Source organism: Cimex lectularius, unplaced genomic scaffold, assembly GCF_000648675.2.
Source record: "Cimex lectularius strain Harlan isolate CLEC.00 unplaced genomic scaffold, Clec_2.1 scaffold41, whole genome shotgun sequence".
Classification (NCBI taxonomy): Eukaryota; Metazoa; Arthropoda; class Insecta; order Hemiptera; family Cimicidae; genus Cimex; species Cimex lectularius.
This window is the reverse complement of record NW_019393011.1, coordinates 2,832,154-2,857,279: the sequence shown is the minus strand read 5'-3', so window position 1 is coordinate 2,857,279 and position 25,126 is coordinate 2,832,154. Positions and strand designations below refer to the sequence as shown.

General features: G+C 34.0%; 1 protein-coding gene and 1 pseudogene across 6 annotated transcripts in view; one reads left to right on the top strand and one right to left on the bottom strand.

The window, feature by feature from the left end:
- The window catches only part of LOC106663893 (small conductance calcium-activated potassium channel protein), a 444,847-nt gene that overhangs the window by 82,787 nt on the left and 336,934 nt on the right, over window positions 1–25,126 (bottom strand). The gene's annotated exons all lie outside the window — the stretch shown is intronic.
- LOC106663792 lies at window positions 21,181–21,926 on the top strand (annotated as a pseudogene).

Sequence of the window (25,126 nt, the reverse complement as noted above, 5' to 3'; positions counted from 1 at the left end):
TACTCTCTGTGATAACATATGTTTTTAATGTCAAAAATAGCTAGTAAGAACAAAAAACAGTTGGACTTGTAATTATATGAATTTATTAGTGAGGTAATTTTTAAAAAATGTTGTTATATATAAAAATTATTATTTTTGTCAATTGTTAATGTTATATGCGAATAATTACTCACTACTTTACATAGATGTCTTGTTCACCATGTATAACTGAATGCTGGCCATGTGCTTCATAACCTAAACCAAAGCACTTTTACAATAGTTTTTCTGAAGAGAATTTTTTTCTCTTCTCTCTTGGGAAAGTATGAATTATTGTTTTAATTGTTGATTGTTGAATTGATATTAGTTATGTATATTTTGTGATCTTAATAAATAAGCCCTGATGATGGCATTATGTTGCCGAAAGCTTGGTGATCCCAACACTTGTGTCCTTCTTTTACCTAGTAAAGACCTTAAAGAAGATTTGAACTCAACATTGATTATCTGCAGGTCGATCTACAAACATCATTTCTTCAAAATTTCTTCTGTTCTGTTATCTTTCTAATAAAATGCGTTGAGAATTAACTGCCCAATTAATTGATCACTAATAATAGACTCTTTAAATTCATTGAAAAATAATTCACATTTTACAAGAAGAAATTCATTGTGTACAATCTGTTCGTAATGGATTATACAAATTGAGTTAGGGACTGTTTTTACAATGGGATTATAAGTCTCTTTTACATGGACACTTAACGTAATGTTAATTCTCGACAATAAATCAGTCCACTTATGAGAAAGGATGGGCAGTCGTGTAAACTTTAAGGTGTGAATTGTCCTATCAAGGTTTTACTTAATGAAACAATTAAGGCTCACGAGCTTGCCTTCTCCTTTTGTTAGTTGGGCAATAAATCAAATGAAACAGCCAACGGCCGGCTATTTAGCCACTTGGTAAATATTTACAAGAGTTTTTACTCTTTCTCTTTTCGGTTTTTAAGGGATTATTTCAGCATTTTGGAGGATAAGTAGTTGATTGGCATTTAGCAGTTTTACCCTCATACATTCTTTTATTTTTCGGCATACAGAATTTTTTATTACGTCTTTGAATAAACAAATCAACAGTTTATAAAAAAAATAAAATTGTGCGTTCATTGTATTTAAAGAAAAAATTAAATGTGTTCTGTAGTATTAATAATGAATTTATTTTAATAATAACTTTTGCACAATTTAAAATTTAACTTTTTTATAAACATGTCTAGCTTATAAAAGGTTTTTGTTAAATTTAAACTGAACACCAGCTTGGAATCTTAAAAATAGAAAATGTAGTAAAAATATTATCATTTGACTGGAAAACATTGATTTACTTGAAACAAAAGCATGCAGATGCAAGCAAGGCCTAATGTAAAAAACATTAGTGAAACGTTTTTCAGAAGGACAGTCATGGTTTAACTACTTTTGTCCCATTTGGGAGGTGTTCTTCAAAAAGATATTTGTACCATCCGATAATAATTTTATATAACATTTTGCATATGTATATGAACATATACTACACATGAGGTATCGATAAAAACTAACTTTTAAAATTTTTCCTCCTAGCATTTCTTTAAGGTTTAATTTATCAGCTAATATTCTTAAATTAGGTCTCCCAAAATATTTGCCAGAATAAAGCATTTCTTTTAAAATCAATCTTTGGCGGGTACGAACTATGTTAACGTATAGAAATTTAAACTCAAACTGAAATCATTAAATGAAATTGTGAAAAATAAAATACAATCGGATGAGGGAGAGGACGACGCAACAAAGGAAATCGTTTTAGTAGTCAGAGATAGTTTAAACTACGTAAGATACATGAAAAAATCTAATGTGGATTGTCCCTTATCAGAGGATTGCTATTGTTCCAGACTGTAAAACATTGACTGCAGGATAACAAAACAGTCGGCGTCCCCCCCGCAGATAATGAGGTCGTGGACGACCTCTGCTTCTACCATTCCGGTAAGGATTTGGCGGGGGTCGGCTGTAGGATGCAGTCGGCGATATACGTTGTGGCTGCGAGAGCCGAGGAAAGAAGGTTTTCTTTTTCCACGTCGAAAACGGTGTGTATCCACTTTTGCAGTCTGAGGAGGGCCCATAGCCTCTCTTAACTCTGTCTGAGGGGCACAACTGTGCAGTATGTGTAGAAGGTGCGGTTTCGGCCTCCTGTTTGATGAGAAGTTGACATGGCAGGCACGCATCGACGCCGTCGAGGCCCAGAGTAAGAAAACCCTATCAATGTTGGGATTTGTTGATCACTTTAGGTGGGGAGCGGACAGGGAAATCCTGTTAAAAACCTGTTAAAAGTTTTTGACTCGCTGCTTTGTTCGAGGATCTTGGTGGAATAGCATCCGCATCGCCCCTCGAGCTGTGTACATGATGGTCGATGGCGGAATATTGATAAAAATACCCCAATTAGATAAGTTTGTTATTGAATGCAGGTCGATGGAGGAAAAAGTATTTCATCTACCAAATAGAATGAATGAATGTACATAGGTGTGAATGTATTTATTTGTGTGAATGCGTATTGAATGTGTGTAATATTTCGCAAGCGCTCGAAGCTGAAATGACCAAGCTGTCGGATGTCCCTTATTATGAAAAATGGCAAAAAGGAGGGAAAATTCAAAATGTGCGGTTGAGATGAGAAGTTGGTGTCCGAGTGGATCGAAGTCACGTCAGCTCAAGTGGTAGAGCCAGGTATCTAGCCGAAGATCGTGGGTTCGAATCCCGCTCGTGCCATTGACTTTTTTATCTCAACTAAAAACCTTAATTAATTGTATTATGAATAATACTGTACAAAATACTAAACCATTGACTGAGTATGGCGATATTAAGAACAGCAAACACGTGATAGATCGGAGACTGGTTTTCTAATAATTAATTTATTCTAACATATCCAGGAGTTTCACAGAAATTTTTATCTCTACTCGCAATCGCGTTTAAACGACATACAGAGAACGTGTAAAGTTGAGACAATCCAGATTCTCTTTAAATATTTAAAATAATAAAATATTAAGGCGATATTTGGCACAGAGACGGTTATAGGAACATTTGCTATGAAATGTGTAGCACTTTTACTACACTTGTGGGGATTACCGTCTCGGAAAAGAGAATTTTTCTATCTAATCTCCCTTGTGATCTTCCATCGTTCAAAATTAACACAAAAGTTTTTTTTTGTATCATTAGTTAAGGTTTTGTTGGTATATCAAAGATATATTTTTGTAGAGATGAAGCGCTATTGTGAACGTGATCACGATAGGATAAAAGCTTTAACAGAAAATAACCAACAATACAACTTACAATTCTCTGTATCGGAGGTCTTACTTCGTGCAGAAACGTATATACGTCAGCCGTCACAATAATTGGAAGGTAACAATTGTTAAAGCCAGAAAAGAAAAATAAAGAAAAGAAAGCTTTCTGGCACGATAACGATTCATTTCTCAGATAAGTAGTGGCGGATGAAAAGGGGTATTCTGTATACAGTTCAGCTGTGATAATGGGTAAATCCAAATGAATCCCTATTAATCACTTTTAAGGCAGAACAATGGACGATTTAAGGAAAATATAAATAAAACTGCCAATTCCACTGATTTTGGCAATTTACGTATTAAATATATATGACATTAAAATTTCAAATTTCTTATCGAAGATTTACACAATACAAGACATCTTTTTTTTATATCATTAGCATTATTTATAAAATATCAGAAAAGTATTTAGGTTCGTAAAACAAGAGATTATTGTCAAAAATCGTACTATTTAAATAAATTAATCTTAGCATCTTTTCTGTATTATTACTACCTATGTTAAATGATCAACGATGTCTTCAAAGTTGGCTATTATGAGAAAAAGGTTTTAGAATAGTTTACTATGATTCAAAGGAGGAAGAATTCAAGTCATAAATTAAAAATGCAATTTACATTCCAAATAAAACCGTTATAAACGGACCGTCCGAATTAACAAAAGGAAACCCCCAACTCTCTGTACTTTAATTTTCTCTGTTTGTACTTAAGTCGCAGATAAAATTGCATTTTCTAAGAGTCTTTTGTAAATACAATCTTAAGTCAAAGTGGATTTGGATAGAAAAGCTAGCTTCTCCCAATATCACGGGTACAATGATAAGCTCAACAACCCTAACGGATATTCAATGTATCTCAACTTTTCTCTTTAGTCACTAGAGAGAAAAAACTTCCTTTCGATTTCAATAAAAGAATAACCGCTGCGAAATATTGTGAGGTTTTTCCGTCGTGATAATGAAGGGTAAAACGTACGAGAAATATTTCTTACTAGCTTATAAAAGAAATCGCAGGCAACCTTCGAATTCCTAGACAAGTAATTTCTTTGGACTAAACCCTTAATACATTTTTTGGAACAATTCTTACATTGTTCTCCTTTGAAATGGTTTCTACTTTTTTTCCGACAAGCATAAATAAATTAACCGTAATTTTCAAACGACTCACACTGGAATTGACTAAATACAAGTTTTGATCGTCGTATTCCTGCAAACTTTTTGAACCCTCTCACACTGGAAATGGATTAATTGTGCAACTAGGTACATTATTTCAATTAATTAAGGTTTGTAGTTGAGATTAAAATACGTCAGTGTCACGAGCGGGATTCGAACCCACGACCTTCGGCTAAATACGCCGCTGTTCTACAACTTGAGCTATCGTTATTTCGATCCACTCGGACATCAACTTCTCTTCTCAACCCCACCTTTTGAATTTTCCCTCCTTTTTTGCCATTTTTCAAATGTCGTGTAATCTATTCTATCCCTACAAAAAGGAAGGAAAATTCAAAAGGTGGGGTTGAGATGGGAAGTTAGTGTCCACTTGTGTGTGTGATCGAAGTCACGATAGCTCAAGTGGTAGAGCAGCGGCGTAAGCCAAAGGTCGTGGGTTTGAATCCCTCTCCTGACACTGACTTTTTTATCTTAACTAAAAACCTTAATTAATTGAATGATATTAATTGGTCAAGCGGACCACGAAACTACTGAATTTATGTGCGTTATGTTTATACTTGTAAAAGTTTTAATGATATATTTGATCGCATGTGAGAGAATAAATCATAACTGATTTAGTACTTGAGTGTCCTGTTTTTCTTCCTTTCTATTCTTCGAGTTTTTGTCTTAGGTTCATTAAAAAACTACTATTTCAACCCATTCGTATTTTGAAAATATTCAAACCGCAGGCAAATAAGACATAATAATTAAAATTCATGTCAACCTCAACGCAAGAACTAAATGAGGGGCAAACTCTCCAACAAGTTTGTTTCACTGTGAGAGCTTAAGTATACTACATTCACCGTACCGATATAAAAAAACACAAACTTTAGTTAGTTTTAGTTGAATTCATCTTTATTATTCTCACTTATGTCAAAACGAATCCATGAAACCAAACGTTTTATATTTCTATATTTTTTTCTATATTTTATAATTCTGATACCGGACATTGAATAAAATCTAGAAGAGTTAAGAGAGAGAAAAACCCACGGACATCGGAGATATATAAATCTCCCGGCTGACCAAACCCAAAAATGTCAACTTTTTGCTTTACAAAGTGCTTTCTAGATAAGGATTTAAAACGTGCTTAAAAAGAGTCTGAATATTTTTTTACAAAACCAATTTTTTTGGCCTATTTTATAGGAATCGTCTTTCCGTTTGTGGAATTTAAAGTTTTAACCCCCCTCTTTCTTTTTGTCTTTGTGAGGAGTAAACTTGCCAATTCTTCTTAAAATGAGAACGTATACAACATTATAATTAAACATAACGTGTGGTGATTAGTGACCGTTAATCGTTAATTATTTAGAAATCACGAGATGCGTTCTGGTGGGATGTAGGTTTCAGAAAAACATTTTCTTTATCGTGCCAACGTTTCGATCTATATTGAGATCATCTTCAGGGCTCAAAGTGTTTGTCTTCTGTGTAATTGTGCCATTCTTTGAGCCTTGAAAATGAGCTCAATAAAGATCGAAACGTTGGCACGATAAAGAAAATGTTTTTCTGAAACCTACATCACACCAGATCGCATCTCACGATTTCTAAATAATTAAACATAACATAAAAATTAAAAGATTAACTTAAAATACTTTCAAGTAGCTAAAAAAAGGATGATTTAGCAAAAACAGGTGCTTCATAGGGTCCAAACTAAGTAGTTTCAATACCATCAAATTACTTGATGAATTTACCACAATTACATGAGATAATCTATAGATTTACTCATGTTTGTTCTTTTTTATCGGCGTAAAAAATTGCAAGGCCATTTATACAATGTTGCGGTCATCCGTAATGTTATAAAATTTAAACAATGCAATAATTTTACAATCGACTCACTTTTTATTTTTAATATATTCATTCTCAATTTTACGGTCTTTAGGAACTTAAAAATCTAGAATGCTTTTATATCAGCGGCTGCCATCAGTTCTTTGAACGAGGGTGGCAATGTAGTTGTCAGCCTAGCGCTGATAAGGGCCGATTCTTACTGTGGTTTTCTCCCTGTGGCGTATGACTTCTCAAACTAATTAATGTTTAGCATAGTCGTATGTTGTCATGTTCATAATTAAAACATGGTTTGTGTTTGTGTTTTTGTTTTTATTTAACATCTTGGTTATTTCTAAAATAGTCATTTTTCGATCGACTTCGTATTTGATATTGGTATAAATACGGTCAGAGGAGAGTAAGATATTGTAACTCTTTATTACGATCATTGCGTGAATCCCCTTCACACGAAGCAAACTCGTTTCCTTACGAGTGTAAAATAAAAATGAAAATAAATATTTGTGCCACGAACTCAAACAAATTAATCGGAAAATACAAAAATCGGGACCTGATCCAAATAAATTATAACGAACCTTCAAAAAAATAAATGTATTCAGATTTGAAAAAAATAAAAATATGTGGTCTATGACATACGCAACTAACTCCTTGCCATTTACATAAAAAGAGCAGGTGTCTTCAGACAAATTGAGAGAGAGTCCTTCCTCGTCTTTGGTAGCTCAGCTCGCACTGCCCGAGCCTGCGGTTGGGGATTAGCTTATCTCTTGAGATAAGCTTCTCATTTTTGAAAATATTGTTATAAATAATTCCCCAAAAAAACGAAAAGAAAAAAAAGAGGAAAAAAGAAAATTGTTATTCTTATACATCCAAATGTTTGAAATATGGCAAGGAGGAGCTTAATGAAATAATTTGACAGTTTACAATAATCATTTTATCCCGACAAGTGTTCAAGACGGCTGAATATCTAGAAGAAATAATGGTTGTCAAACTTTCTTTAGAGATGGGCCTTGCCGTAGTTCCAGACGATGGAGTCCTCATCAGCTTCCCTTATGATGTAGAAATTGAATTGAAGGGGATTCACGCAAAGATCGTAATATCTTTTAGACTAATAGTAAACAACTATATTATATTTTGAAAACTGTCATGTTCCGTCATGTCCATCATCCGTGATATTGTAATGCCATTCATCTTGTTATTTGTGTACTGCCGATTTTTTGTTTTCCTTCTGGTCCTTTCCAAACGACTACCTGTACTCGTTCTTTTACTCTATCAGACGGGTAGATGGCAACAGGCAGTGTTGGCTTTAACCCTGAATTATTAAGAACTAAAATGGTGAGGAGCCAAAATGAAACCGGAGATATCAAGGTGAGGACAGGCTGATCACAATGACTTAAATCCACTATCACGGAAATCCTGTGTTTTCAAAACATTCAAAACAAATATATTCTTGTAAGTTGGATGAAAGAAAATAGAAAATACAAACCGAAAACATACAATTCTCATTTTTAATGACTATACTTAAGAATAGTAAAAATGAAGATTACTCATTTTATAAACAAACAACTTTTCTCGTCTTTTCTACATTTCCGTTGTATTCTCTTTAACCATGGAAAGACAACATCTTGAAAGAGAAGTTCGCAATGTCATCGTGAGAATTAGTTATCGACGTCGCCGGGAAGGGGATATCGCAGAGGCTGTTGGCGTTTCTCATAGCGTCGTCTCCCGGGCTTTAACCCGATTCCGACAGACTGGAAGTTCCAATAAAAGGCCCGTTAGTAGATCTCGAAGCATTACGACGCTAAGGGAGGATAGAAATATGGTCATTGCTGCTAGACGGAACCCTTTCCATAGTGCCCGCCAGATCCTAAATAAAGTACAACATGCTTTGGTAGGTCTTTATCAACACAAACATCATTATCAAAACGGTTACATTGACCTCACATAGTATACCCCCTTTGAGGTGCCACCAGCAACCCAGGAGAATATGGTGCAGTGAGCGACTAGAAGAGAACACCAATTAGAATGTTGTTATGTTTACTGATGTCGTTTTCGTCTGTTCAGTGATGACCGAAGAGTCTACGTAGAACAGGGGATACACACAGTGACCCAGTTCGTGCTCCCTTCAGTGCAGTTTGGAGGAGGCGGCGTAATGTTCTGGGCTCGGATTTACACTGGAGAACGAATTGGACTTCATATTGGATGCCATTGGTAGGTATTTTTGATTTCTGGTTGACAATGCCAGACCCATGGTGCAGATTTGTTTATCAATGTGTAGAAAACCTGGCAATTTCCCATCTGCCCATTCCCCCATTTTCTCCAGACCTCAGTCCCATTGAGCCCATGTGGGATGCGTTGCGTTTTCAATCCACAACCAGTCGACCTCCAATAACTGACTGCAGCGTTGCAACATGTATGGAGTGATATTCCTCATGAAATTAGGAACAACTTTGCTACCAGTGTGCCTAACAAGAGGACATTGCACACGGTATTAATTGTTTAATAAAATTATTGTGTCCAATAAACAAAATTATGGACTTACAACCATTTATTTTGTTATTTTTCCAAATCGCTTAGTTAAATTTTTCTTCACCACAAAACATAATAATTTCTAATAAATTTTAATGCAATTTATAAGAAAAATAAAACAAAAATACTAGGGAAAGTGAATCTACAAAATTGGCAATATCCTATTCATTTTTGAGTTTGTGTAGAATGAAAAGACCTTAAGCATTTCTCTTCTAAATTCGAGTGGTATTATACTTAATTTCGTCTTAACTATTTTTCATGCGTTTACATATGAATTGTGCATGTGCGATGTCAAAACTGCTCAAAGTATGTTCTATAGTTCATTAAGTTTATGTCATTGTTAATACTATTCACTGCTGATAACCAACATCTGAATACGTTAAAATATTGTTAAATTTTTAAAAACATATTTTTATATTGAAATATTCTTATTCAATCTCATCATTTTCAATAAAAACAAAAGAAAAAATAAATTTAATTTAAAATAAAAACACTTAGCTCCTTCCTTTTTTATCAGGACTGTGAACTATTATATGATTCTCAAGTTAAGAAACCAGAACATCTACCTAGAAAATTGTAATTAATGATTTTAACTTTTAATTTTTGTGATGGGTAGAGCGAGATCTTTAACCCTTTTACATTGGAATTGTAACCGCTAGCTGATTAATATTTTTGGTAAAACCAATGCATTTATAATACCTATTTGTCATAAAATACAGTAATAATAATGCCAACGTTCCGTATCCTGAATTTTCATTGCACAAACACGATTTTTCTAACTACGAAACAAATCTTTAAAAAATAATAATTTATTGAGTAGTAATTGTTTCGTATATTATTTTAAACTTTATTAATTAAATCTTTATGCAGACTTATTTAAAATAGTGCATATTTTCAGAATAGATACACTAAAAAAGGCCGTTCATTTTTTTGATCGATCAGAGTAATTTCGTCTTTTCATATAGACCGTGACCTTTTGACAAATTGGGGTAATCTATCTGAATCGATATATGGAAGCAATAAAAAACTTTGGTGGGGTCTCGCGCTAAATACAATTGGCGTTTATTAATGGAATTTGAGTCGCCGTTTTCTATGGCAGTTCAAAGCCAAAAAGAATTTTACAATCTTTTGATCCGACTTCGCATTTTAAACTTTTTGCCTTTAGAAGAAACACGTCACTTTTTAATTGCGCCGATATTACAAAGTGGCATGTGCGAATTAATTAAACAGAACAAAAGGGCTGGGAGTAAGCCTATAAAAACAAAGCGGACCTTTAGCGAACCGATAAAGTAAATTCAACAGATTTCGAGCATAAAAGCAAAATAAATCAGAGGGGCTTTGAATACAAAGGAAATTTAGGAGTGCAAGAAACTCGAACACTTCTGTGTATCAGAGTTTTCTTGCCGGCAGAACTTTGAAAAGGCGGCACTTTTTATCATTTCCGACTAAGGCTCATTTTTACGTGGCTTTCGAATTTAATTTTTACCTTCCCTATATTAAATAGCTGTAAATGTTTCAATAGAATAATTACACAATTTTACCCCAAATTTCATTCTTTCACAAAATCACTTCATTTTGAAAGGTTCGAAAAATTCTATAACCTTCAAATTAAACATGATAAAGACGTAAGCTAAAATGATTATTAAATTGAGTTTGGAAGCAGATAAAAACACAATAAAACATTTTCCATACCGTCCGTACAAACGTGTATTATAATTAAAAGATAAATAAATATAAATGAAGATACATGTATGCATATCGCCCGAGCTATCTTTACAGCCAGATGTGAACTGTTTTATCTTAATTATCGATGCTGGCAGAATAATGTAATATAAACATTTACATTGAAGAAGGGGAAAGCTCGCTTCAATTTTTGGCAATGTGTGTTGTACCCTTCCAGTTGTATAAAAACGTTGATTTAATTTGCAGTTTTTTAAATTAGGATTCGTACTACAGCGTTATCCCGAGCGTATCTAAGTCTCATAAAAATTTAAACACCAGTTGCTTTAAAAACTTTGTAATTCTGGTTTGACGAAAATTTAATTGGTGATAGTCCGGGTGCCGTCTGGAGCCATCGCAGCTATGAAAGTGTGGAAATAACCTTCAACCGTTTTGTAAAGAAATGTTTTGGTTGCGTGCAGGACATCTCGCAATATTTTTGTTCACACTGAAGTTTATGTTACATAAATATATGTCTAAGCTATAGTAGAAATCTTAAATAGTTTTAAGTGAAATAATCAAAAGAAAGTAGTTTTGGTACAACGATTTAAATAAACTCTTTGAGAAGTGTAATTTTAATAGAAGAAAAAACAAATTGTAAATTTAACAGATAAAATGAAAAAATAGATACTTACTGATTATAGGCTAAGAGTCGAAAAAGCCCTCGTCATTCTTTTTATAAACATTTGTGTAGTGTAAGCCAATAAGTAAGGTAGAAATAAATAAAAGTTCGATAAATGGCTAATAAAGATTAGTGATGAGCTACTCTACTTAAATAAATATTTTTTAGATAAGAGCGTAAAAATATTTNATATAAATATATATATTTTTTTTAGTGTTGATTAGTCACACTTAGTCGATGATTATTAGGAAATCGTGAGATGCAGTCTGGTGTGATGTAGGTTTCAGAAATACATTTTCTTTATCGTGCCAACGTTTCGATCTTTGTTGAGATCATCTTCAGGGATCAAAGTGTTTGTCTTCTGTGTAATTGTGCCATTCTTGCGTATCGTGTTGAGAGTGCCCCCCCCCCTGAAACCTACATCACACCAGACCGCATCTCACAATTTCTGAATAATCATCGACTAACGGTTACTAATCACCACAAAAAAAATTGGGCACTCACAACACGACTTACGCAGAAAGCAAACACTTTGAGCTCTGAAGATGATCTAAATAAAGATCGAAACGTTGGCACGACAAAGAAAATGTTTTTCTGAAACCTACATCATACCAGATCGCATCTCACGATTTCTGAATAATCAGTGTTTATAATTTTGTGGCTATGTGCCCTGTTCTAACTGAGTACCGGTTACTTTCTTTTAATATTGTCATTTGAGAAATGTATTGAATATTTAAATGGAAGGAACATTGGTTGTTTACTTAAATAATTTAGTTAACGCCTGGCAATACACATACAAGTTAATAATTGAATTGAACTTCTAAATTGTGTACCCCCTAATTAAATAAGTATTTTAATGGCTAATTTGTTAAAATGTCTCCAGTATAATTTTATATTAATTTTTTGTGTACCTAGATCTAAATATATACTCACTTAATTTTTTTGTAGTTGATTCTAATTGTATTGTATTTGCATTTCATTATTACCTTTATTTTATTTTATTTCTATCAAGATGATTGTTTTTGTTGCCATTTGACGGCCTCAATGGCTAGGAGTGTATCAAGCGTATTGAATAAAGAAATTAATATATAATCTCAATCAATTAATTATTCTGTATATGTAAGGTTTTGGTTGAGATAAAGAAGTCAATGTCACGAGCGGGATTCGAACCCAAGACCTTCGGCTAAATACGCGGCTACTCTTTCACTTGAGATATAGTGGCTTTGATCTTCTCGGATACCAACTCTTCATCTCAACCTACAACTGTCCGAATTTTCCTTCTTTTTGCCAGTTTCAATTGATTGAGAGATGTGACTTGGTCAATTGACCACGAAAACTTAAATGGATGAATATATCATATTGAAATTGTATTTGTTAATAAAGACTTTTATTATTATTAGTCCCAGTGTCGCACGAATAGTTAGATCCTTTATAAATAATATCAAAATGAAATGGTGGAGCATATGAATTATATTCTTCCAAAATAATAATTTAAAAAAATAATTTTTGTCACCTCTTAACCAATTTGGGGTTTGGTACATAAGCAGTTACTAATTTTTGGTATCATTCCTGAACAAGTATATATTTTAAACCTTTCTAAAGCGAAGAAATTCATTAAAAGACCTTCTCTAGAAAGTACTAGGAAGAAAAAGAAACAAGGGAACATGTTCTCTGTTCATGCGAAGGTTTATGCAGGCTGAGAATTTTACTACCGGAAAAAAGATAGCCCAGACATAAAATGTAAACATGGTTAACAGTGCTTTGGAATCGGATAAAAGCCTTGAGCTTAACGAAGAGCTCTAGATAATGCTTTAGATTTCGCATAGACCAATACTGGTCCCAGTACGCAAGGCCGTAAAGAGGCCGACTCCTAGTAATCTTATCTAAAAACGTATCTTTCTATCCTTTTATGATAAATTTTAATCTGAACACGATAAACCCATAATCCACTGTAATCGGATTTATTATTTACTCGGTGTCATGACGCAAGTTATTCAGAAGTTATATCTTTGCGTTTATCGTTTAAATAATTGAAATTCAGATGTTATTCAAATAGAGACTAAATGGAATATTTGTTGTATCGCATTGACTGAAAATATAATAATCGAAATAAAATAAGCTCTTTTCTTTGAAAATTGGGGAAGTGTATACAGACCCTAAAATGCTCCCTTTTTCCCCTGCGCGCCAACAAAATGATGTAATATGCTATGGTAGAAATACATTTATATTTTCCAATGCTTTCTTTTTCCTCCGCAGTTGCTTTTATTTGGCTGAGTTATATGGCTGATTGGTAACAATTTATATTACAAATTTTTTCCAAAATACTATATCCTAAGTTTTAATTAAACATAAAGATCATGTGTGGGGTAAGAACTGTAATTAATTTCTAACTACTATTTCTAATAAATGGTAAAAGCCGGAAATCATTGAACCGTTGATGTTTTTATTATAATAAAATTCTAGAGAATCACTTTGCCTCTCTCTTTGAGCTGTTTTATTAAAATGTACATTATCTTACTTCTGTTATTTAAAATTTACTTGTTATTTTCATTGAAGATTATTTAAAATTTCTACCTACATTCAGGCAAATGGCACTGACATAAATAATGACATTAGGTTAAATTTGGAATCAAAATTACCGTCAGTGTGAAAATGTTTGCTCCCCTCGTAAAACGAAGGCAAAACGTCATATGTACTCGTTGTGGGATTATGCAATACGACTAAAGGGTTAAAATACCCATTATTTACGAATGAAAACCTAGCTCCTTATATGACAAAAAGTCAAGTATATCTTATTAAGACCATATCTTGATGTTTTTAGTCTTCTAGGAAAAATACGTCCTACTATGACAAGAATAATGATAATGTCTGTTGTTTTGTCATATTGACACTATGACTTCCTCATCAGAATAACATGGGAGGAATGGGATTTGTTTTAGACCATTGTTTTCCAGACCAAAATATTCATGAAAGATTTGCTATGAATAAAAAATGTTACATATTAAATAAAATTTTTAGTAAAAACTGAAGGAACGAAAGTAGGAATGACAGGTTATATTACCTAGCAAATATCTCAGATTTTGTGATAATTTTGATCCTGTAACTTTGATCCAAAATAAGCACTGTAGGAACTGAAGTAGGAAAGGCAGGTTTAAGCACTGTAAGAATTACAATAATTATGTGTAAGAGTTTTCAAAACCACAATTATGATCTTAGAACTACCGTAAAATCAATAGGAATTGCTAGTTTCTATATATAGTTCTAATATATCTAGGTCTATAGATATCTAGTTCTATAGTTCTAAGATCATAATTGTGGCTTTGAAAACCCCTACACATAATTGTTGTAATTCTTACAGCGCTTAAACCTGCCTTTCCTACTTCAGTTCCTACAGTGCTTATTTTGGATCAAAGTTACTTAAAGGATCAAAATTACCACAAAATCTGAGATATTTGCTATCAAAACAGTATAAAAATTGCTGATTGATTATGGCAAAAATGAATGAGTAAAGCACAAAGAGTTTAAACTAATTGGTTCTTTCCTACATTATAATAACAATTGTAGGATCTATGGTAGTGTTATAGTGATTGTCATCATGACATGTAATGGTTGTCTGGACTTTGATTAATTGACTTTACTCTCTTCAAAATAAATTCAGGATTATCATTTATAATATATAAAGGATTGCTTTGAATATAGGACTGTAATTCCATACAGTTGGGGCAAAAAGTAATGTTAATCTTTTGGCTCAGAGACTGTGGAGACAATCGGTGAAGACATGAAATATGGAGTGGAAAGGGATTGGTGAAGGAGGATTGTTTGGCAAGACTCGGCCAAGCGTCTGCCCTAAACGGACGGATAAGCCAGGAGAATGAAGTTAAACGAAGTCTAAAGGAAGTCGCTCAACACACATAACAAATATCCGAACGTGTTTGTTTAGAATTCAAGGGAATTATTCTGTATAATAAATGTAATTGAAATGGAAAAAATAATTTACCTACTAATTTTGACATCAAAGTTTATTATTTCGTGCTGAGGCTCGGTAAGGTAATTGAAATTATCACGCGGATCGTTTCGCCTTGTAGGTTCGTAAATTTTATACCGTCATAAAATGCCATTTGCACACAATTTCTACAGCGTGACCGTTCCCTTTCACACGCGAGAAGGAAGTTAAACTCGCCGTAACCATAAAGCCGGTTGTACATAAAGCCAAGACAAAGTAACTGTCATTCCGAAAATTATGATTGACTTATTTTTAAAATTTAATGATGTTTATATTTGGATTGTACGAGACCGTTTCTTATGAAATGAAAATTTACTTTACTCAATAATATAATGAGTTAAGAAAAAGTTAAGTCATAAAAATAAATAAAAGCACACTACGGCTATGATTGACAAACGTCTGCCGAAAAAATGGGGCAAAATTTATTTTTTAATATTTTTTTTTAATAAACTACACATGAAACTTATTACTACTACACTTATTTACACAATATTTTAACAATATTCCGTATACCTCTCATAAATAATCTCTAGGAAAAAAAGACCTGCTAAATATATTATTAAGTGAAATAAAAACATCTTTAATACTTAAAAGTGCCCGAGTGGATCGAATTCACGATAGCTTAAGTGGCGTATTTAGCCGAAGGTCGTGGGTTCGAATCCCGCCCGTACCAATAACTTTTTCATTTCAACCAATACCTTACATAAAGATTAATTAACTGTAAAAAGTTATTTGGCCAATCGGACCACGAAATATAATGGAGTTAAAGATAATACAAAACAATTGTATAGCTATTCAGTCATTTAAACAACATAGAAACATTGCAGATTTAATTGCATGTTTAATACTCTATGGAAAAATATTGTAAAACTTTCTAAAAAATATAAAAATCGGACCTATTACTTTTCAGGTCAAACATTGAATTGTTTGATTAAGAAAATGTACTTCATGCCCTCCAGTTAAATGGAGGCAGAACTTTCATTGCAAAAGCTGTAAATTTATTTATGGTTAATCGTGTGAATTTCTTAGATAATAAATAATATTGTTTAAAAACCTCTAACTCAAATAAACAGTCAATTATATTTTAATCTATCACGAAAGGATTTTCTGGTGTTTTGGTGATTTTTTTCTCAAACCACCTCAATTTAATCATTTTTATTAGAAATCATGAATTTCTGATCTCGTTTAATTTGTTTTACATAAAAATAAGTATTTAAATTACGTTATATGAACCCTCGGGGTGCCATGTTAACAAAAAGTAAATATGTCTAATAAAGGGCCGCGGGATTCGAACCCGCGGCCTTAACGTTGGTGCCCAAGCTCCCCAACTATAATTTTGATTTTTCTTCGTCAAGAAACATCCAAAAAACTTAACAATACCGACACCATTATACAAATCTTACTGATTGTTCAAACAAATGGGCTCATAATTTAAAACATATTTTGTCAGTAATTTTCTAAATTAATTTTTTTATTCTGTCGACTAGTAGTTCGTGATTTAATCCTGGGTGCTTCAGGCCGTTGGTAGTCATAGAGAGAATTCGTTGGTTTGATTTTGTCTTTGTTAGTCATTGTTTATTGATTAATTGATTAGTCTTACTTCGACTGACGGCGTCACCAAGTTGTATCGATTTTTTGTATTCCTAGAAATAATTTTAGATGAAAGTACTTCAGTTGACCTTATTTATTTTATTTCTATAACACGTTTATGAAATTCTTGTTGAGTTGTACAAATCATAAATACTGTTCTCAATGATAAATGAAGGTGAAGACATGAGCTTCTGATGTTGTATTTTAACGATTTCTCAAGAAAACATAATGCTTCAGTTTAATTTTCACTTCTAACTTCTACCGGCGAGATAAATCTCAGAAAAGGAGAAATTAAGTGATAAATGTAAAGGAATTTTAATGAAGCTGTAATATACAGGCATCTTACGGTAAGCCAATTAAGGATACCAAGCAGGAATTAATTAACAAAAGCAGTTTTCAATTTCAACAATTGGATTTGCCAAGAATAAATTTTATTATTCTTAGACAGATATTTGTATCTTTTTGTATAACAAAAGTTTTTTTTTCTTTCTGAAAACACTCGTGTTACAATTAATTGACATTTTACAATTATTTTGACAATTTTGCTTGTAAAAACTTGTTGTTAGTGACAGATTTATTGAGAAAAAAATCAGACGAGTATTAACAAAAAAATTGTCGTAAAAGAAGATGCTGATAGTGAGTGAGCAGGAGTGGTGGAGGTGGTTTGGCAAGTTTAGAGAACGAGACAAACGACGACCAACTTAAAGCTTTAACGGAAACTAATCCATGGTATATAGCTCGAGAGATAACAATGATGCTAGCCGTATCACAGGCAATTTACCATTTACAGAAACTTTGTTATTGGCTTAGTCAATACTTTGGTACACTCCTTAAGAGACAGAACATTTAGAGACAGCTTTTCGGTTCGTTTTTTTTTACTTTCTAACAGCCAGTAAAACGTTTCATATGATGTAAAAACGGCGAATCGGAAAGTTACGGCGTTTAACTTATGCTAAACCATCAAGACTGGCCAGTCTTGATAACTACGAATCTGGCGCCTTTATTTCTTTTTTATTTCTTTGATCGGATTTAATCGGAAGAACGTTCCGGTTTTTTCTTTACTGTTTATGAGTGAATAAAAGAAAGAAAACCAAAGGTTGCCAAATGGGCAAACAATGGACATGTAGCTTCCATTTCTCCCTCTCGTTTTGCAGAAACCACGAGAAGAACAAACAGTTGACTATGTAAATTGAAACGCTCTGAACGACTCAACTTACCAACTGTGTACAACCATACTTATTCATTATGGAACGTCGTCTGATACTGAAATACAAAAATAACTCACATCCCCTCAGACGAGACGACGGATCACGGACAAAAATCGACGAAGAGAAAGCATCACTGTACTGAAAGTACCTGTACAATTTGTTTACTTCACATCCCAATATACTTGACACCAACGTACCACTGAAAGCGAAGTTGAACTAGACAAACCTCTACCGCTTTAACTCCCTTTCAAAGCTTTCTCCCCATCAAACTTTCTCGTGAAAAATCTTTGGGTAAGACTTAACCACAGCAAATGTCATCTGCTAAATTCATAAACGTGCCTTTGTTTTACTTCTCCAATTTTAAACCTCCGTACTAAGAACCACGCACTTCCCATCATTACGGAAATTTGCCTCAAGTCTGATCCCGAAACTCAATAAACCATTGTACAAAGTCACGCCTTATCGTCCTGTAGGTCTTCTTTCCTTGATGAAAAAGATACTTGAAAAACTATTCATACGTTTCAATCTAATACTTAATTCCCTTCATTTAATCCCAGATTATCAGTTTGGTTTCCGCCTTCAACATTCTACAGTTCAATAAAGCCACCGAGTTATCCCATCCTCCTCCGGGAAAAAATATTATTGACCAGCTGTCTTTCTGGACGTTGTGCTATGGGTTTGACACGCTGGGATGATGTGTAAATTCAGACATCCTCCTAAAATCCTACCTTGGTAACCCTTTATACACATACCGTTCTTCCCATTCATCCATACATCTTGTCCGTTCACGAATCACCCAAGTTTGTGTTTTTGGTCCACTCCTTGACATAATATATACTACTGACATACTATATGTCAGTATGACGTATGACATACTGCATTAATATATGCTCCTTTTTATGTTTCTACTCCATGGTTTAAGGTCCATGTCCTCAACGTCCCTTATTTTCCCACACTATCAAATCAAGATGCAACAAATTGCACTCCTCACCCACTGGTGAGGACACCTTAGTAATCCAAATTTCCTCTACTACACATTTCGATGATCCGCACCGCCGACTGAATCCTTGATCTCAACTTGAGCGATACCGACTGGCAAGTGTTTACTTTAGGTTTACCCATATCGGATTGTTACTGAGTGACTTGTCTGCTCACGACATTGTGACGTCGATCATTCGACGGCACGAAAAATAAGGGTCCAACACTTCCAAAACTTGGGATAGTAAAGGGTAGAGGAAAAGTAAAATAAAACAAATAAAAGCACACTTGCTGAAAAGAAACCGACTGAAAACAAAATATATTTTCAAGACATATATATATACAGGGTGAATTGCTACTCGTGCTACAAACTTCTCCAGTAGATTCTTCACCCTAAAATGAACAAAAAAGTTCATATTGTCCATGGTCCGATTCNATATATATACAAGCTAAACCAAAATTATAACATAGGGTAACTAAGACGTTTAACTTTTCTCCCCAATTCAACCTGCAACCACACAACGATACAGCACAATCGCTCAACTCACCCTGGTGGTACCTAAATTATGGTAAAATTTATTTTAGGTTCGAGCAACCGTTATCGAGCAACACACTTGATCTCTTTTTCCCAGTTCAACTCCAACATCTTCCCTCCTTCGACCTTCCCCCATTCAGCATTCTCCAAAAGTGACTGAAAGTGTCATCCCCAAAATGTGAGGGTGACAACATTAGAAATCAATTATTGTCTATCTACATTATATGTGCTTGTTGTAGTTAAGTCTACAGTTGTTTATTTAAAATTAAATGAAAAAAATGTCGATAAAAAATGGATTATTATGCAAATTCCGTCATTATACATATTTTCAGATCAACTTTAACCTTTACCAAAAATATTACTTGCTATGATTTTAAAGTATCATACCGCAAACCTTTTTCTCCCAGAGAATCTGTCGATAGACTCCATTTTTTACCTGTAAAACAAAATAGAGATATCGTGGGGGGGGGTTACAACTCAGATTCTGTAATTTACGAATTTGAAATTGGCGCTTTCGATTAGAAAATGCTACTTCACCCATTGATATTCGTCTTTACCGGCCAATATCGAATTATTTAAACAAAAACTTTTGGGTCAATGGAAAGGTTAAAAAATGCATTGCAGGAATTTTTCGATTAAGAACCGGAAAGCCTGTGGAAGGAATGCATAATGAAATTGTCTGAAAGATTGCTGGAAGCTATCAATAAAAACGAATAATACACCATGGAAATATTGGTTCTGTTTTGATTACATATAATAAAATACAAATTCTAAGACAAAATCGAAGTAATATTTACAAATTTTCCTCTTTTTACTTTATGTTTAATAATGTATAGCAACAAAGTAAATAACTTAGTACAATCGATAGATATGTCGGATACAACATAAATTTACCTTAAACTAACTCCCGTTTTATTTTATTTTTAATAATGGATAAATACCGTATCACAATGGATAGCAATGTTAGATGCAAATTTTCTTAATAGAAATAAGTTTATAATTTTTATAGGAATGGAATGAACAAGTCAAGGTAAAATCAAAGTAATACATTTAAATATTCCCGTTTTACTTTGTGTTTCAAAACGGAAAAAAATACCATACTACAATCGATAAAATTATTGGATGCAAATTTTCTTATTAGAAATAAGCTTACAACTGTATCATCTATGTGATCGACCTTAACTTTATAATAGTTTCTTAGATTAGGGTTGCGGTCAGAAAAACAAATAGTGCTTTTGAATCAACTCCTATACTCGCTTTAGGCGTTAGTATAAAAGCCCTATTTGTTTCTCCCTAACCCTAATCCACGAGACTATCATAAATTTCAAGCCAAAACCAAAGTAATATTATGAAAATTTTAGTTTTACTTCATACTTAATAATGTGTAGAATTTTTTTTTAAAGTGGGTGGAAGTGTAGGATGCAAATACGCATAACGGAAATACGTTTGAAATTCATATATGCTGTAAACTTTACTTACTTGTAACTGATATATATATATATATATATATATATATATATATATATACATCGCAACAGCAGAGGTCATAAAAACCCTCAGAGTGCCGGTGTTTTTGAAAAAAGCCCATTTGTAAGTATGTCGGGTTCGAATGCAGAGCCGCTGGATTCGAACCCAGGACCTTTACTTACAGTGATGAGTGCCGTGTCAACACGCCTAAACCAGGCGGCTACCGATGTGCCTATATCCTGTCTAGATGATGCAGCTAATAGTTACAAATATTTCCTCGCCTGACACGCGTGCCGTGGTGGCCAGAAGCCGTTTTTTCGAATTTCGCCGAGTAGTTTTGATTTGAAAGTGGGACAAAAACGGGGGCCATGGGATCGCCGGGGGGGAGCAACGTCCCGATTTCGAAAAGGAGGAAATTCTTCGCCCAGGGGGTCCTGAAGGCGGAGTTGAACGAGTTCCTCACCCGGGAGCTCGCCGAGGAAGGTTACTCGGGGGTTGAAGTGAGGATGACACCGGCCCGGACGGAAATCATCATCCTGGCGACGAGCACGCAGAACGTCCTGGGCGAAAAGGGAAAAACGATCAGAGCTTTAACGTCAGTCATACAGAAGAGGTTCCAGTTCGCCGAAGGGAAGCTGGACCTGTATACTGAAAAGGTCGCCACACGTGGTCTGTACGCCATCGCACAAGCAGAATCCCTCAGGTACAAACTAATTGGAGGCTTAGCCGTGAGAAGGGTATGCTATGGAGTCCTCAGATTTATAATGGAGAACGGGGCCAAGGGCTGTGAAGTAGTCGTTTCTGGAAAACTCCGAGGGCAAAGGGCCAAGTGATGAAACCTCTTCCTGATAACGATTGTGTATGTGATCCAAAAGAAGAAACTGTCATATCTGGGCCGGTTTCTGACGTCAAGGATCCTCTCATACCAGCTGTTGCTTAAGAAACTCTTCCTCTTCTTTTTCTTGTCTTTTTGTAAAATCAATATATAAACTTTAAAATATCTAGACCTGATAATGTCTAAAAACCTCACCTTTACAGCCCATATAAAAAAGTCTAAAACTATTATATTTTTATTAAATGCCATCTAGAAACGTGTAATCAATCACTTTTTCTTTCCTATATTTGGCACACCTAATGCTCTTACCTGCTTTAGTAGATCAGTAATGTGCTAAGTTTGGCATATTGTGGTTTTAGGTGGTACTGAGTAGAACAAAAATGTTGGTTTTAATAAATAAATTGCTTTCTTTTCCATTATACAACGCTACATGTATGGTTCATCTTGATTCTCCCCTAGCTCGAGTTTTTATGATATTTGATATTGTTAAAGTACTAGAATCGCCTAATGAACGTCTGCCTCGACTTATGGCTGGACGTTGCGTGAGAAACGTGTTCTGGTGGGCTGCAGAATGGAAGGAATTAGCCGTGAAACATGCTGGTGGCTTTTTTTTTATTGATCTGACAAATAATAATACTTTAGCATTTTTAGTGTTTAGCATTAGTCATACAATCCGACAGTTCGAGAAGAGGTAGTATCTAGGGCACACAACGCACTTCGTCATCACAGAAGAATAATTGGAGGACTCTTGCAGAAACCCTTAAAGGCAAAACTATATTTTTTAATTAAAATTCCTTATTCTGAATGCCAGACATTTTCTTAAAGAAGCCTTCAGCTGTGCGTACTATACAACTTGAAGAACAATGAAGATTTATTCTATTTTGAGTCTACTGGTCTTGTTCTAAGTGAGTTTCAAATGAAGTTATTTCAACCGATTAAGCCGAAAAATATCTATTTTCATATTAAACGAATCTAATTGGAAAGGTCTATTAAAGTACTTAAAACATGGAAATTAATAAAAATGCTTGTTCATGAAATCCAACCGAGTTTGTTTTAAGCACTGTTCAATCCTAAAATTATACTTTACATCTGTTTTATATATTACTTTATTATTGTTTTTTTTGGTTACGATTCCATACCACCTATGCCCCAATATATTACTTTCAATAAGATATGATATTCCGATATATCCATGCGTTGTAAAGGTGTTTTGGTTTGTTTGTAAACCAAATTTAGAAGGTGTATTTATTTTTAGGCAAACGTTTTTCGCATCTCATATGCCAATGTCAAATTTGTGTTTTATTTATTTTCTGAACTTACTTTCTTTGTTTTATTTTTTTTATTTTTTTTCCGGCCGGCTAGCTGCCTGGGCTATTGCCGGCACCTCACATTTCTTCCACCTCACGTTTTATAAATTTATTTATTTTTATTTATTTATTTAATTTTTTTTTTAAATTAGCTTTTCTGGAGGAAGTCTGGCGATCTTTCTGGTTGTGTTCTGGGACGTTATTTCTACATTTTTAGCCCTCCCACACGTGGTGAAAAGGCTCTGAAACTATCTCATTCACTAACATTCAATCCCAGCCTAGCCTATAGGCGGGTTTCAGAGTACTCGATATTCCTCTGAAGACCCGCCCTCGTTCACGCTAATAAATACATCCATACATTATGTACAATTAAAATTACAAGTAATCTAAAACGTTAACTTAGTTGGTGGGTTTATGGGGTACTTGATATTCCACCATAGACTCACCCATGCATACACTACTATCGCACTAATAAATACATTCACTCAAACAGTAACCAATCATTCTGTATTTACAAATTAAAAAATGCGGAGCCACTGGCGCATTTAATATTACAACAGTGCCTCCGCCCATTCACTCTAAAAGCTATTATAGCCTAATACTAACCTAAATCGGTGAATCTGTGGAGTACACGATATTCCTGCACTATACACCCATACACACTCACTTTCGCGCCAATAAATACATTCATTCTACCAAAAACACACAAAGAGATATCTATCCTAGTTTGGTGGGTCTGTGGGGTACTCGATATTCCGACCACTACCCACCCATACACTCACACATTCTCGCCAATAAATACACTCACTTCAGGAAGGGAAAATGAAACCACGTGTGGAGAAGCCTTAAAGGCGACCATATGCATTTATTTGCTTCAGATATTTGATTACTTTCTTGCTGTTGTCATTGCTGTGTTGCAAAACCTCTTTCAAGCTCGAGGAAAGGCAACACTTTGTTCTGGGCGACGCCAATAGTTCGCATTCGGTTAGTAAATGTTTAACAGTTATTTGTGCGCCGCACAATGGGCATCTCCGTGGACTTTTCCTCGCCAAGAGATGACCATGACTTTCTTTGTTGTTGTTTCTTTTGGTGTATTGTTACGTTACTTTAAAATTCGTGATGTAGTTTAAATAGTATGATAATTTATTTTAACGACAGATTTGTATACAGTTCAATAATATGAAATAATTGAAAAATAACAATTATGTTAACATGGTTTTGTAATATAAAACTTTTAGCATGAATACAGCATAAAAGTAGCCAAACTTCTCATAAAAATAAACTTACACAATAATGATTACGCCTATTGGAAAACAAGAAGAAAAATAGAAAAATACTACAATCCAAATACATAAATATTTCATAATACATTTATTTCTTTATTTCATAGTCCAATATTAAAAAAAGTAAATACGTCATTTATCAAATTTTAATTATTAATGATTTCATTTTATAGGAAAAAATTATATTTCATGGGAGAAGAAGTTGAAGGAAAGATTTATTAATGGCCAACTGTTAAGCATCTCAATTGACCATCAAACTTCCAGTAACGTTTCCGAAAAACAATGGTTCAACTGGGTCATACAAACATTATATCATCTTGTATATGCCTGGTCCCGATAGGATCACGTTGCCTTGAAGGCTGGTAGAAAATGTTTTTTTGATCGTTGTTTACGATGACCCGAACTGACGATGAGAAATGTGCCCTGCACGGCTGAGCATGGTGAGGCCGAGGCTCATTTTACGACCTCCCCCTTCGCCGACTCGTGTCCGAGTTTGATTTCTCGAAATTGCAAGTGATTTCTCCTTGAGATTTATTTTTACCCAGCACCGTTCGAGGAATCACACACGAAAACGATTATAGAAAAAGATTAATGTAGATGATTGTGTGGACTAGAAGTTGGCATTTCCAAAAATCAAGCAAACTCAATAAATGAAATAATAGTAATATTAAATTATAATTTATTATATAGTTAATATATTTTGTAAATATGTGGCAACATTTTAACAAATAGATATTTTTCAAAGTTTTTAAATATTTGGTAACATGTTCATA